Source organism: Schistocerca serialis, chromosome 2 (genome assembly GCF_023864345.2).
Source record: "Schistocerca serialis cubense isolate TAMUIC-IGC-003099 chromosome 2, iqSchSeri2.2, whole genome shotgun sequence".
In the NCBI taxonomy this organism is placed as follows: Eukaryota; Metazoa; Arthropoda; class Insecta; order Orthoptera; family Acrididae; genus Schistocerca; species Schistocerca serialis.
In genome coordinates this window covers 132,571,595-132,584,053 of record NC_064639.1, presented here as the reverse complement: position 1 = coordinate 132,584,053, position 12,459 = coordinate 132,571,595, and the positions used below count along the sequence as shown (strand labels likewise).

General features: G+C 45.8%; 1 pseudogene; it reads left to right on the top strand.

Annotated features, from left to right (window-relative positions):
• The first annotated feature begins 8,582 nt into the window (after nucleotides 1–8,582).
• LOC126459602 (5S ribosomal RNA) lies at nucleotides 8,583–8,700 on the top strand (annotated as a pseudogene).
• Nucleotides 8,701–12,459: the final 3,759 nt, after the last annotated feature.

Here is a 12,459-nt window from a genome sequence, read left to right as displayed (position 1 = left end):
CCTGTCAGAGGCGTATCGAGACGTATTAGGGGTCGATATCACTCCAAGTACACACACCCCACACCATTATTCGCACGCTGACACTTGCTGACGGCCCAACATTGAAATCTGCAGCAATTTGCCAAAGGGTCACACTTCCGTCAGGTTGAACGATTCTCTTCAGGAGCCGTTGGAACCGTTCATGCAGGATCTTTTCCTGTCTGCGGCGATGTCGTAGGTTTGATATTTTACAGGATTCCTGATATTCGCGGTACACTCGTGAAATGGTCATACGGGAAAATCCCCACTTCACATCCACCTAGGAATAGGTGTGTCCCTTCTCTCCTGCACCTGCTGTAACACCACGTTCAGACTCACTTAAATCTTGATAACCTGCCATGGTAGCAGCAGTAACCGATCTAACAACGGCGCCAGACACTTGTTGCCGACCGGAGCGCAGTATTACGGCTGTTTAATTATCTCTGTATTTGAATACGCATGCCTATGCTAGTTTTTATGGCCCTTCAGTGTTGTCCAGAAAATTTGCCTATGTGGATGACTGGGCGATGTCGATCCAACACAAAACCTTTGAAACAACTGAAGAAATATTATCCTTTGGTTTAGACATCTTAAGACAATATTTGGGTATTGCAGGTTACCTCCGAACTCAAATAAAACAGCCGAAGCATGTTTGTATCTGTCCAATAGGTTAGCACACTGTGCCCTTTACGTCTATTTCGAGGGAGACAAACTTCGTCATACTGTACATTGAAAATAGCTTGGAATCACGTTATAGAGGACATTTCCTTTTAAGGTGCACTTGGCACGAACATCTGCTAAGCTGAAAAGCAGAAATAGCATTCCCCCACCCCCATAAACTTTGTGTCATCGTAAGCAGACACTCTTCGATTATCAACTCCCGGACTGATATTCTCAACGGCAGAGTATTGTACGAACGTCTAGCTTCATCGTTCATACGTAAAAGAATGATAGATACACAACTTAAGGGCGCCTTGCGCGTTTTTAGTGGATATGATGTCAGACAGAAGACCGCGCTACTGTGTGCATATAAAAAGATTCCTGATAACACCGACCTTCCAATATCGAACGATGTATTCCCTGCGGGGCGAAACAGACTAATATCCAAACATTCCACTTTTATTACAGCCAGGACTTTCACGGAAATTGAATTCAATGCCGTCGATGAATGGAAACGCTGCTGGCTATAGAACTGCCCTCCGCAAGTCTGAAACCGCCATGCTTGCAGAAGAAACCTCCCCCGCCTAAGACCAGCCTCGGGCAACCCTGAACCGAAAACGAACGGGCCATGGAAGATATGTAGACCATCAGGTTACCTTCCATTCGGAAAGTGGATGCACTAAGCAACAGTGTGTGACTTATAAATTATAGAGTGCAGCAATCAGTCGTCCTTTTTAGATTTTGTTATGTAAAACCAGATTTCGGGTAGTAGCTAGCCACTCACAATGCGCTATTCAAACTGTGACTGAAGCCCTAGCAAGAGGGACTTACATGCATTGAGAGTAAAAAATAGCGCGTTGAGAATGGCTAACTCCTAGCCGAAATCTGGATTTGCATAATAAAATCTAAAAAGGACGACTGATTGCTGCACTGTATAATTTATAAGATATGTAGACACTCTCCCCAGGCAGGGGAAACCTACATCACCATCTTGGAGCTGCACTGCGGAACGACAGACAGTTGTTGACATCAAATGAATTCACAACTGCGAATGAGGACAGCCATCAGCTGTATAATGGAATGACGACAGTGAAAATTTGTGCCGGACCAGGACACGAACCCGCATTTCCCGCTTATCTCGAATGGTCCCCTTACCATTTGGCTACCTGTACACGACTCACGGCCACATCCCAACTTCCATATGTCGTCAGCCTTGCGTCTGAATATACGTAATGGATGTTACGAGTACAGGGCGCAGACGCAAGGATGACGACATATGATAAATAAATAACTGTCTGCAGCTCTGCTAAACTGCAGACATAACATTTCCAAGGGCTGTGACATTACAGCCTTTATCACTGCGATTTTTAAAATGTAAAAGTTTTTTTTTTCTGTATTCGCGTCAGTATGTGCGAACTTTTAACATATACCAATGAATGTTGTAACCAGATATCTTTGCCGCGCTCCTGAAAAGCGCAGAATATCACGATAGCTATAAACTGTTATACGTTGCTATCGATCAGTTAAAAAAACGATGCACCTATGTTTCAAAAATAACAATTGCCAATTTTTACTCCTGCAGGGAGCCGCGCCGCTCTCTAGCTGTTCTGTGAATGTGTTGCGAGTCGGACGCAAAAGTATTGTGCTCCATACTGATATAACCATTTTATTGTAACTTTAAGAGTTTAAGTGATTAAAAAATATATGTAGCCACAAACAAGCGAAAATGTATATCGTGAAAAATTCGCTCCACCGCCACAATGGGTGGCCATGTTGATGTAAGTTTCCGTTTCATAATATAATACTTGAAGCCTTGAAGTTTATTTAATTTCAAAGAAAATCTCTCAACCTTATTTTCATTAATTATACTTGTGATAATCTTTCCTGTTTAAAAGATTTATGCAGCTTATGATCCAGCGTGTGTTCTGTCGGAACAGGAGGCTGTCGTGACGACATCGTTATAGTATTTATTCCAAGTTCTTTCAGTTCCGTTTATATGTTCGTACAAATCCAATTAGTTGGTCTCTTAGGTTTCTTTCATGTAACTTCCGTCTGTTTTCTCCGCGCGATCTTCCTCCGAAAAAAAATTTCTGTTCATTTTTTTTTTAGTAATTTTCGATATCGCGAATGAGAAAAGACAGCCGCCTCCTGCTCCGAACGGAACACCACGACTTTTCTAACGTCGGAGAGTACCGCACGAATTTTCCGCTAAAAGGTAATAGAATTTCTTAAAGCTGGATCAATTACACATGTTGCTGCTGTTCTCCGACAAATCTGGTGTGATTAATAGTAATTTATTCTGTCACGACAAAAAGAACCAATTTTATTTTTACCAAAGCAACAAAGCTTTCAATTAAATTGCTAAAAAAAAAATCATACCAGAGGGCCAACAAGAAATACAGTGACTTTAGTAGTCACTATATACAAGGTGATCCGTTTGAGACGCCAGAAACATAAAATACTACACACAAGAAACTTCGCAAATTTATTCTTTTTATCGACACATACATGTGTAGGACAGTCTGGACTTTCGCATTATCATACGACACATCGAGCGCATTCTTGCGACGTAACAACGATTTTCACTTAAAAGTCAAGACACACTGGGCGCGCTAACTTGTGCCACGGCCGTACAACTTGTTTCCTGTAATTGTGACAGAAAGTCACGCAGGAAGAATGTGACCACCTAGGAAATGGATAGGAGTACTGCGCTACTGCTTTATTGGTCACTAAATAAGAAGCCACCAGCTGATAAATCAATGACTTTATGTGACGTGTTTTGGATAGAACTCGTCTTCAGATTGTCTGAAGGCCAGCTGTGCCGCCGGCCGGAGTGGCCGTGCGGTTTTAGGTGCTACAGTCTGGAGCCGAGCGACCGCTAAGGTCGCAGGTTCGAATCCTGCCTCGTGCATGGATGTGTGTGATGTCCTTAGATTAGTTAGGTTTAAGTAGTTCTAAGTTCCAGGTGACTGATGACCTCAGAAGTTAAGTCGCATAGTGCTCAGAGCCATTTGAACAATTTTTGAACCAACTGTGCCACTCAATGGACGTCCAGTTACGGTGGCGTGCAAATTCCAGCCGTCGTCGCCGATGAACAGTAGTGAGCATGGGTGCATGAACAAGCAGTGTGCTGCGGAGGCCCATAGGCAGCAACATTTATTGAACGATCGTAGAGGAGACACTGTTCGTAGCCGCTTGGTTCATCTGGGCGGCCAGTTGTTCAACAGCTGCACATCTCTTCGTCCATGCACCTGTCCGCAGCTGATGTTCACCCCTGTCATCAATGGCCTGTGGTGCACCACAATTGCCTCGGCGCGGGTTGTGGGGTAGTGGCATTTTGCCATGCGTGTTATACTTTAGCCAAGGCGATATGCGAAAGGTTTAGCCGTTTCCAAAATGCTTCCACCCTAGGCCTGAAGGTCAATTTATCATACCCTTTTGGTCGCCAGATAAATCACTCCGCTTACGCATTACTACAGCTGTACTGGAATGAGATTTTCACTCTGCAGCGGAGTGTGCGCTGATATGAAACTTCCTGGCAGATTAAAACTGTGTGCCCGACCGAGACTCGAACTCGGGACCTTTGCCTTCGCGGGCAAGTTGGTAGAGCACTTGCCCGCGAAAGGCAAAGGTCCCGAGTTCGAGTCTCGGTCGGGCACACAGTTTTAATCTGCCAGGAAGTTTCATATCAGCGCACACTCCGCTGCAGAGTGAAAATCTCATTCTGGGAACATCCCCCCAGGCTGTGGCTAAGCCATGTCTCCGCAATATCCTTTCTTTCAGGAGTGCTAGTTCTGCAAGGTTCGCAGGAGAGCTTCTGTAAAGTTTGGAAGGTAGGAGACGAGGTACTGGCAGAAGTAAAGCTGTGAATACCGGGCGTGAGTCGTGCTTCGGTAGCTCAGTTGGTACAGCCGTACTGTTTTCCGCGTTTACCCCCTCCCCCCCCCCCCCCCGCTCCCCCATCCGAACGCTTTATATACCCTCCTCTCCTAGTGATCCCCCCTGCCGTTGTGAGAGTGGTAATTCCACATTGCCGCCAGACATAGGTTGTTACATTAATGTGACTGGCTTGTATACAAAACAGTTATGGCAAAGGCTAAAATATCGTAAAGTCATTTCGTGGTGAATAAAACTGTCTAATCTAATAGCCGGCCGGGGTGGCCGATGGGTTCTAGGCGCTACAGTCTGGAACCGTGCGACCGCTACGGTCGCAGGTTCGAATCCTGCCTCGGGCATGGATGTGTGTGACGTCCTTATGGATGCGTGAGACGTCCTTAGGTTAGTTAGGTTTAAGTAGTTCTAAGTTCTAGGGGGCTGATGACCTCAGAAGTTTAAGTCCCATAGTGCTCAGACCCATTTGAACCATCTAATCCAGTCGAGGGGCGCAAGACAGTCTAGTTCAGCGCCCCGTCCGCGACCGTGTGTCGCTAGTGTCGGTGTAGGAGCGAGAGAGAGAGAGAGAGAGAGAGAGAGAGAGAGAGAGAGAGAGCGCTGCAGAGCGAGTGAGACAGCACCACAGCACTGCTCTGCGCTGGACTGTCTCGCGGTCAGATCCAACGTAAACAAAATATTCTATTTTAGAATTAATTTTACGTAAGGGATATAGAGTCTCATTCTTACTGTTAGTAGTTACAACTAAGTATTTTTTGTTATACTTCGTGCTACAATTTTTTGTATCCCTTTTCAGAGTTTAGAAATCGGTTCCTTAGTTTGCTGTTTTGTACGTAATAATTTTAACTGACCAAGTTTGAAAATTTATTAAAATAGAATTAACATTTTACATGTTTTTCTTTTTCGAGGAAACGATTTTGTCTAGGCTTGGTACAATATTCCGTGAGACTGCTAACCTCAAAGAATTGATCATATTTTTATCGCCAAGGAATGAACGGTTCTTAGTTTTAGCAAGCTTTAAAAGAGAGAAAAAGCGCTCACAAATATACGTGGAACCTAACATTGAGAGAACTTTGGCCACGTGCTTGTGCAAAAGAGGATATTTCTCTCGTGGAAGACAGCTGTAGAAGTCATCCAAAGTTTTACACATAACAAAGCGGTCCTTCAGGCGGATATGGCACTGTAGGTCAATCAGCTCTAGTTGAAGCACTTGTGAGACGTCCTCTGGCCGAAGGGAAAAACGGGCGAACAAATATATCTGCCGGCTGGCGTTCGGGCGGTCCGCACGGCCAGCTAAGCGGCACGACTCGGCCACTGCAGCAACATACGAATTCGCCCGGGGCGTTGGCCGCGGGTATAGGGGTTCCATATCACTCAAACTGCACACGCCCCACACCATTTAAGAGCCTCCAATAACTTGAACAGTCCCCTGCTGACATGCAGGGTCCATGGATTCATGAGGTTGTCTCCATACCCGTACACGTCCATCGGCTCGATACAATTTGAAACGCCACTCGTCCAACGAGGCACATGTTCCCAGTCATGAACAATCCAATGTCGGTGTTGACTGGCCCAAGCGAGGCATAAAGCTTTGTGTCGTGCAGTCATCAAGGGTACCCGAGTGGGCCTTTGGCTCCGAAACCCCATATCGATGATGTTTCGTTGAATGGTTCGCACGCTGACACTTGTTGAAGGCCCAGCATTGACATCTGCAGCAGTTTGCGGAACGGTTGCACTTCTAAACGATTCTCTTCAGTCATCGTTGGTCTCTTTCTTGCAGGATCTTATTCCGTCCGCAGCGATGTCGGAGGTTTGATGTTTTACCGGATTCCGGGTATTCACGATACACTCGTGAAATGGTCGTACGGGAAAATCCCCACTTCATCGGGAGGACGACGGTTCAATCCCGCGTCCGGCCATCCTGATTTAGGTTTTCCGTGATTTCCCTAAATCGCTCCAGGCAAATGCCGGGATGGTTCCTTTCAAAGGGCACGGCCGACTTCCTTCCCCGTCCTTCCCTAATCCGATGAGACCGACGACCTCGCTGTCTGGTCTCCTTCCCCGAAACAACCAACCAACCCACTTCATCGCTACCTCGGAGATGCTGCGTCCCATCGCTCGTGCGCCGACTGTAACACCACGTTAAAACTGACGTAAATATCGATAACCTGCCATTGTAGCAGTAGTAACCGATCTAACAACTGCGCCAGACACTTGTCTTATATAAGCGTTGCCGACTGCAGCGCCGTATTCTGCCTGTTTACATAACTGTATATTTGAATATGCATGCCTATACCAGTTTCTTTGGCAGTTCAGTGTTCAAACATATATTAGCACAGATCACTGTATGTAAAAAGAAGCATAAGACAATCATGTTAATGGTCTGCATGTTGCAACATAATTCACCGAAAAAGTTCACTGTCTGATTCCACATCACTGCGAGAGGTCGCAGCATGCAAGTAACTGAGGGAAAAAAAATCACAGCATCAAGAAAGAACTGTGCGATTTAAACGAAAAGTGATAGGCGTGTTTCTACATTTGAATCATAATGTCTTTTCAAATTTCGTGCTAGTCGCATAAAAGTAGCGCTATTAGCTAGCGCCACTGGATGAGGATGCAAGCCAGGTGTGCTTTAAATATACGCTGTGACGGTCGCGAGCCGTGCGGGATTAGCCGAGCGGTCTAGGAGACTACAGTCATGGACTGGTCCCGGCGGAGGCGCGAGTCCTCCCTCGGGCATGGGTGTGTGTCTTTGTCCTTAGGATAATTTAGGTTAAGTAGTGTGTAAGCTTAGGGACTGATGACCTTAGCAGTTAAGTCCCATACGATTTCACACACATTTGAATTTATTTATTTATTATTTTTTTTTTTTTTTTTTTTTTTTTTTTTGGGGGGGGGGGGCGGTCGTCAGCGTTAGTTACCTTTGAGATTGGACTTGGTGAGATGATGTTGGTCAAGAGTGCCTTTAAGGTGACGAAAACTCCATTATCAACACCTTACTGACGTGTAACGAGGTCATGTAATAGGGCTACAAGAAGCTGGATGTTCGTTCTGTGATACTGCAGAAAGACTTGGCAGAAATGTAGCCACTGTACATTATTGCTGGCAGTGGTGATTACGGGAACATATGGTCACAAGAAAGCCGGGTTCTGGACTGCCAGGTGACACTACCGAGAGGTAAGACCATTGTGTTCGACGTATGGCTGTGGTGCATCGTACTGCATCTGCAGCAGGAATTTGAGCAGCAACAGGCCCGACAGGGACACAACAAAATGTTGCAAGTAGATTATTTCAAGGACAGCTCCGAACCAGACGCCCTGTAGCGTGCATTCCACTGGGTCAAATCCACCACCATCTGCAGCTCCACTGGTGTCAAGCCAGAGCTGATTCGAGGGCAGGGTGGAGGCCTGTTGGGTTTTCTAATGAAAGTTGGTTCTGCCTCGGTGCCAGAGATGGCCGTCTGTTGGTTCGAAGGAGGCCAGTTGAGAGCCTTCACCCAACCTGCCTGCGTGCTAGACACCCTGGAGTTACGGTCTGAGGTGCGATTTCATATGACAGCAGAAGCTCTCTCGTGATTATCCTACGCACCATGTCCGCAAATCTGTACATCCGTCAGATGATTCTACCTGTTGTGCTGCAATTCATGAACAGCACTTCAGGGGGTGTTTCCCACCAGGATAACGCTCGCCCACATACCGCTGTCATAACGCGACATACTCTACGGAGTGTCGACACATTACCCTGAACTGCTCGATCGCCAGATCTGTCTCCAATCGGGCACATATGGGACGTCACCGGACGACTGCTCCAGCGTCATCTACAACCAGCGTTAACTGTCTCTGTACTGACCGACCAAAAGCAACAGACACCGAAGTCCATCCCACAAATTGACATGCGGCACCTGTAGAACGAAATGCATGCACGTTTGCGTGCTTGCATTCAACATTCCGGCGGTTAAACTGGTTGTTAATGCACCAGCATCTCACATTTGCAATGGCTTATCTCGCGCTAAGGCCAACGGCGTTGCCGCAGTGGTAACACCGGTTCCCGTCAGATCACCGAAGTTAAGTGCTGTCGGGCTGGGCTAGCACTTGGATGGGTGACCATCCGGTCTGCCGAGCGCTGTTGGTAAGAGGGGTACACTCAGCTCTTGTCAGGCAAACTGAGGAGCTGCTTGATTGAGAAGTGACGGCTCCGGTCTCGGAAACTGACATACGGCCGGGAGAGCGGTGTGTTGACCACATGCTCCTCCATATCCGCATCCAGTGACGGCTGTAGTATGAGGGTGACACGGCGGCCGGTCGGTACCTTTGGGGCTTCATTGCCTGTTCGGGAGGACTTTAGCTTAGTTATCTCGCGCTAACACTAACCGGTGATCTTGTAGTGTCAATCAGTTAAATATATTAACTAGACAAATGTATTCCCGAAATTTCATGACTCTACATTAATTATTTTTTGATGCTGCAGTTTTTTTCCGACAGTGTACCTATGTAATTAACTAACCAGTAAGGTCTCCAGCTGGTGTTCCATTTCTAATATCCAGGACGACGACGGGACATTCGACTCCAACCATCCTTCCTTCCTTCTCCGTCTGGCGAGTTCAATAGCTATTGAGTTAATCATATAGAGCATCGACTGCTTGTTAGCCTCTGAATATAGAATTATGCATGTTCCTTCTCGCCAGTATGTAGCTGGCCGTGGCCATACTGTGTGACGCAAACATGCCGCTACAGGAGCGACGAGCTGCTAAGTGAGCCATCAGGCAGCATTTACGCTACGAGTTGCGCTTTTGCCTGTCCCTAATTTAGCGGTAGGTCGTCGCTGTATCTCGCCGCGTCCCAGCGTGCTCCTAATAGCTTCTTTAACGACGTTAAAAGTGGCGCCTTAATTACGGTACGTCCCTTCCCGGACGCGCGTAGCAGGATAGCAGCACATCTAGAGAGGTTCACCGTCCTGCCGCGAACTGCAGCCATACAGTTTTCACCATCATCTCGAAAAAATAAATTAAATACAGGGCGATTCAAAGAGAAAGAACAGGTTTCAGTTGTTTGTTGCAGACAAACTATAAAAGGTAGAAATACATTGCGCATGTCGCTAGATAGAGGAAGGTTCAAAGTTTTGACACAGGTGCCCTGTTATTTATCTGTAGCAAGACAAGAGACTGGATTGGAAGAGGTGGACAACAAGATCTTGTTCATTGTTTTGGCGTCCCAGGGCACCAGACCTCACACCTTGCGATCTTTTCTCCGCGGGGGTGCATAGAAGACAGAGTCTTTGTACCAACTGTGGCAGCTACTCTTCGAGATCTGAGAAATCGAATACTTGAAACTGTCGATTCAATAAATAGGGACCTGTTATTTCGCGAGTGGAATGAAATGTACTACCGTTTTGATGTTTCTATAGAAACGCATGGTGCTCATGTTGATTGTATACTATAGTGTCTACGCAGTCATAAAACTTTGAACTACCTTCTATCCAGTGACACGTGCAGTGTGTTTCTATCTTTTGCAGTTTGTCTATAATCAAGAACTGAAATCTGTTCTTTCTTTTTGGATCACCTTTTATTTGTTTGTCTCTTTGCACGTTCTCCATCAGTTTCGAGACTAGGTTAATAAGAAATAGAGAAAAATTAAGGTGGTGGTTTTCAAGCTTCATGTGTTCCACATAGCCTCATCCACTAGAGTCCAACGCACAGAACATTGATGCAACCACGTAAAACTATCAGAAACGTCCTTCTGTGGGTTGTTGTTCAACATGTCCGTCACATTCGCACCTCCTTCGGCCTTGCCGAACCGTCAGAGCCCCTTTCTGCACGATGTCGTTTTGTAGGCGATTCCTGTAGGAGCAAGTCTCGTCCACCCCTAGTGACTTGTTCCAAAAAAGAACTGTCCGCGTTTTTCACTTCAATCAAATCTCGGCAGACGTTCAAATGAGGTTGTTTATTATTCGGGAGTCAAGTGTGTCACAATTTTCATTCTTGCCTGCGACAGCTTCCGCACGTTTTGACCTACTTCTGTATCCGGGACAGGGCACCTTCATTGTTGAGCTGTCAGATTACTCGGGGCCACCTCACTGGAACCTTCGTCAATTCTATCGAAACGTTTTGCACGGCGTTGTTCCTTCAATTTGGGAAACAAATCAGAGTCTGACGGACTCATATCAGGACTGTATGGTGGTGGGTAAGTACTTCCCATCCAGAATTCTCAAGCGTTTCTCACACCTGTTGGGTAATATGCGGTCTTGCATTATCATGCAAAATGACATCACTAGATGCAAGCACGTCAGGCTTTCTTTGACTAATTTTCGGGCGCAAAACATTTTACAGAAATAGCTTGTACTACGCAACCGTTTCAGACGATGCCTGGGCGCTCTATTTGTATCTAAGACTGTAGAGTCTTGTACCACAAGGAAGCAAAGGAGGGAATGTTGTTATAAGTTGCCGGTATCCGCTATCTACAAACAAATGCACACATGGATTAATACGGTTATTTATTTACATGACCTGGGTACTTAACTTTAATAGAGTCCATGAGCTGTGATACAAGCTCATCAGTAACAATCCCTGCCATGACAAACTACAGTTTCACTGCTAGTCCCGCTATGGACACTAATTTGGTCGCTATGTACTGTCGTAGCCTGTGAGCCGCTCTGCGAATGACTGGCATACTGGAGAATGAGTTAGTGAGGCCCTTCCGTCAGTGGAGGCGACTTAAATACATGCTGTCGAGAGGGCGTTGGTGGCCTGTAGCTTGTCGGTGTGTCTCTGGCCTCCCTCGTGACAGGAACGCTTGATCCAGCGCCTAATATCGATCTTCGCGCTTCATCTTTGCCGACAGGTGTGCTGGTGACAGCTTACGCCAGCACAAAGACTCCATTCATGTCACACTCAAAGATCATCATCAGTTTCACCTTTGATCGTTGGCGACGGGATTTCTTCGTGCGCGGAGAGTCGGAACTTCTCTATCGCGACGACTGAGACTTCTGTTCTAGCTCAAAATCTCGAATCCAGTTTTCAACAAGTGCAACAATCCTTTTCAACGACTGTTCTCCTTGTGTTTGATACCGTTGAAGTAATTCACCTGCGGCTGTTTTGCGACCTGCTTTCTGGTCTTCACTCAGATCATGTGGAACCCATCTGGCAGCAACTTTTTTCATCTCGAACTTCAGAGTTTGTAAACTGAAGTGAAAGACATTTTGGTCTCATATGCAATTTCCTCACATGTTTTTCGTCGATCATCTTTCAAAATGTCATTAACAATAACTTGAGAGGTGTAGTCTGTTGCAGTTGATGGCCATCCATTTTAGTGTTTACCCAACCTTAACGCAAACAAGCAGACTGCCGTGATACACTCTAGGCCAGCGATTCGCAAACTTTTCCTCTGAGAGAACACTCTGAGAGTCCTGGTACTTTGATGGAACACGTTGTTATTTTGAGGATTAATAAAATTTTTTAAACATATGAAAAACTTGTTTCAGTTAGTGATTACTTCTATTTTATATCGTAACTAATAACAAAAATCATAATAAAATTTGGAAAAGTGTTTTGTTTAGCCTACATGTCGAATAAAAAAAGCCATGTAGTTAATATTTTGCGTGGTGCTTTTATTGCCTTCTCACGGAACACCTGTGTTCTACGGGAAACAGTCTGGGAAAACTTGCGCTACATTACTCCCACACATCTCTCTTAAACCGTTTTAAATTTCCGTTGAGATATTTCCATGTAGGCATTCGATTTCGATGTAGGAACGCTGGTCACTACATGTAATCCGACCTGATTCGGTTTCAGCTTCCACTGACTGCCATACCTTAAGCCTCGCTCACAAGTGACATGATTTTCAACTTGACCACGGCACCGTAACAGTCGCGCATGCACTGTGTACAGGACATTCG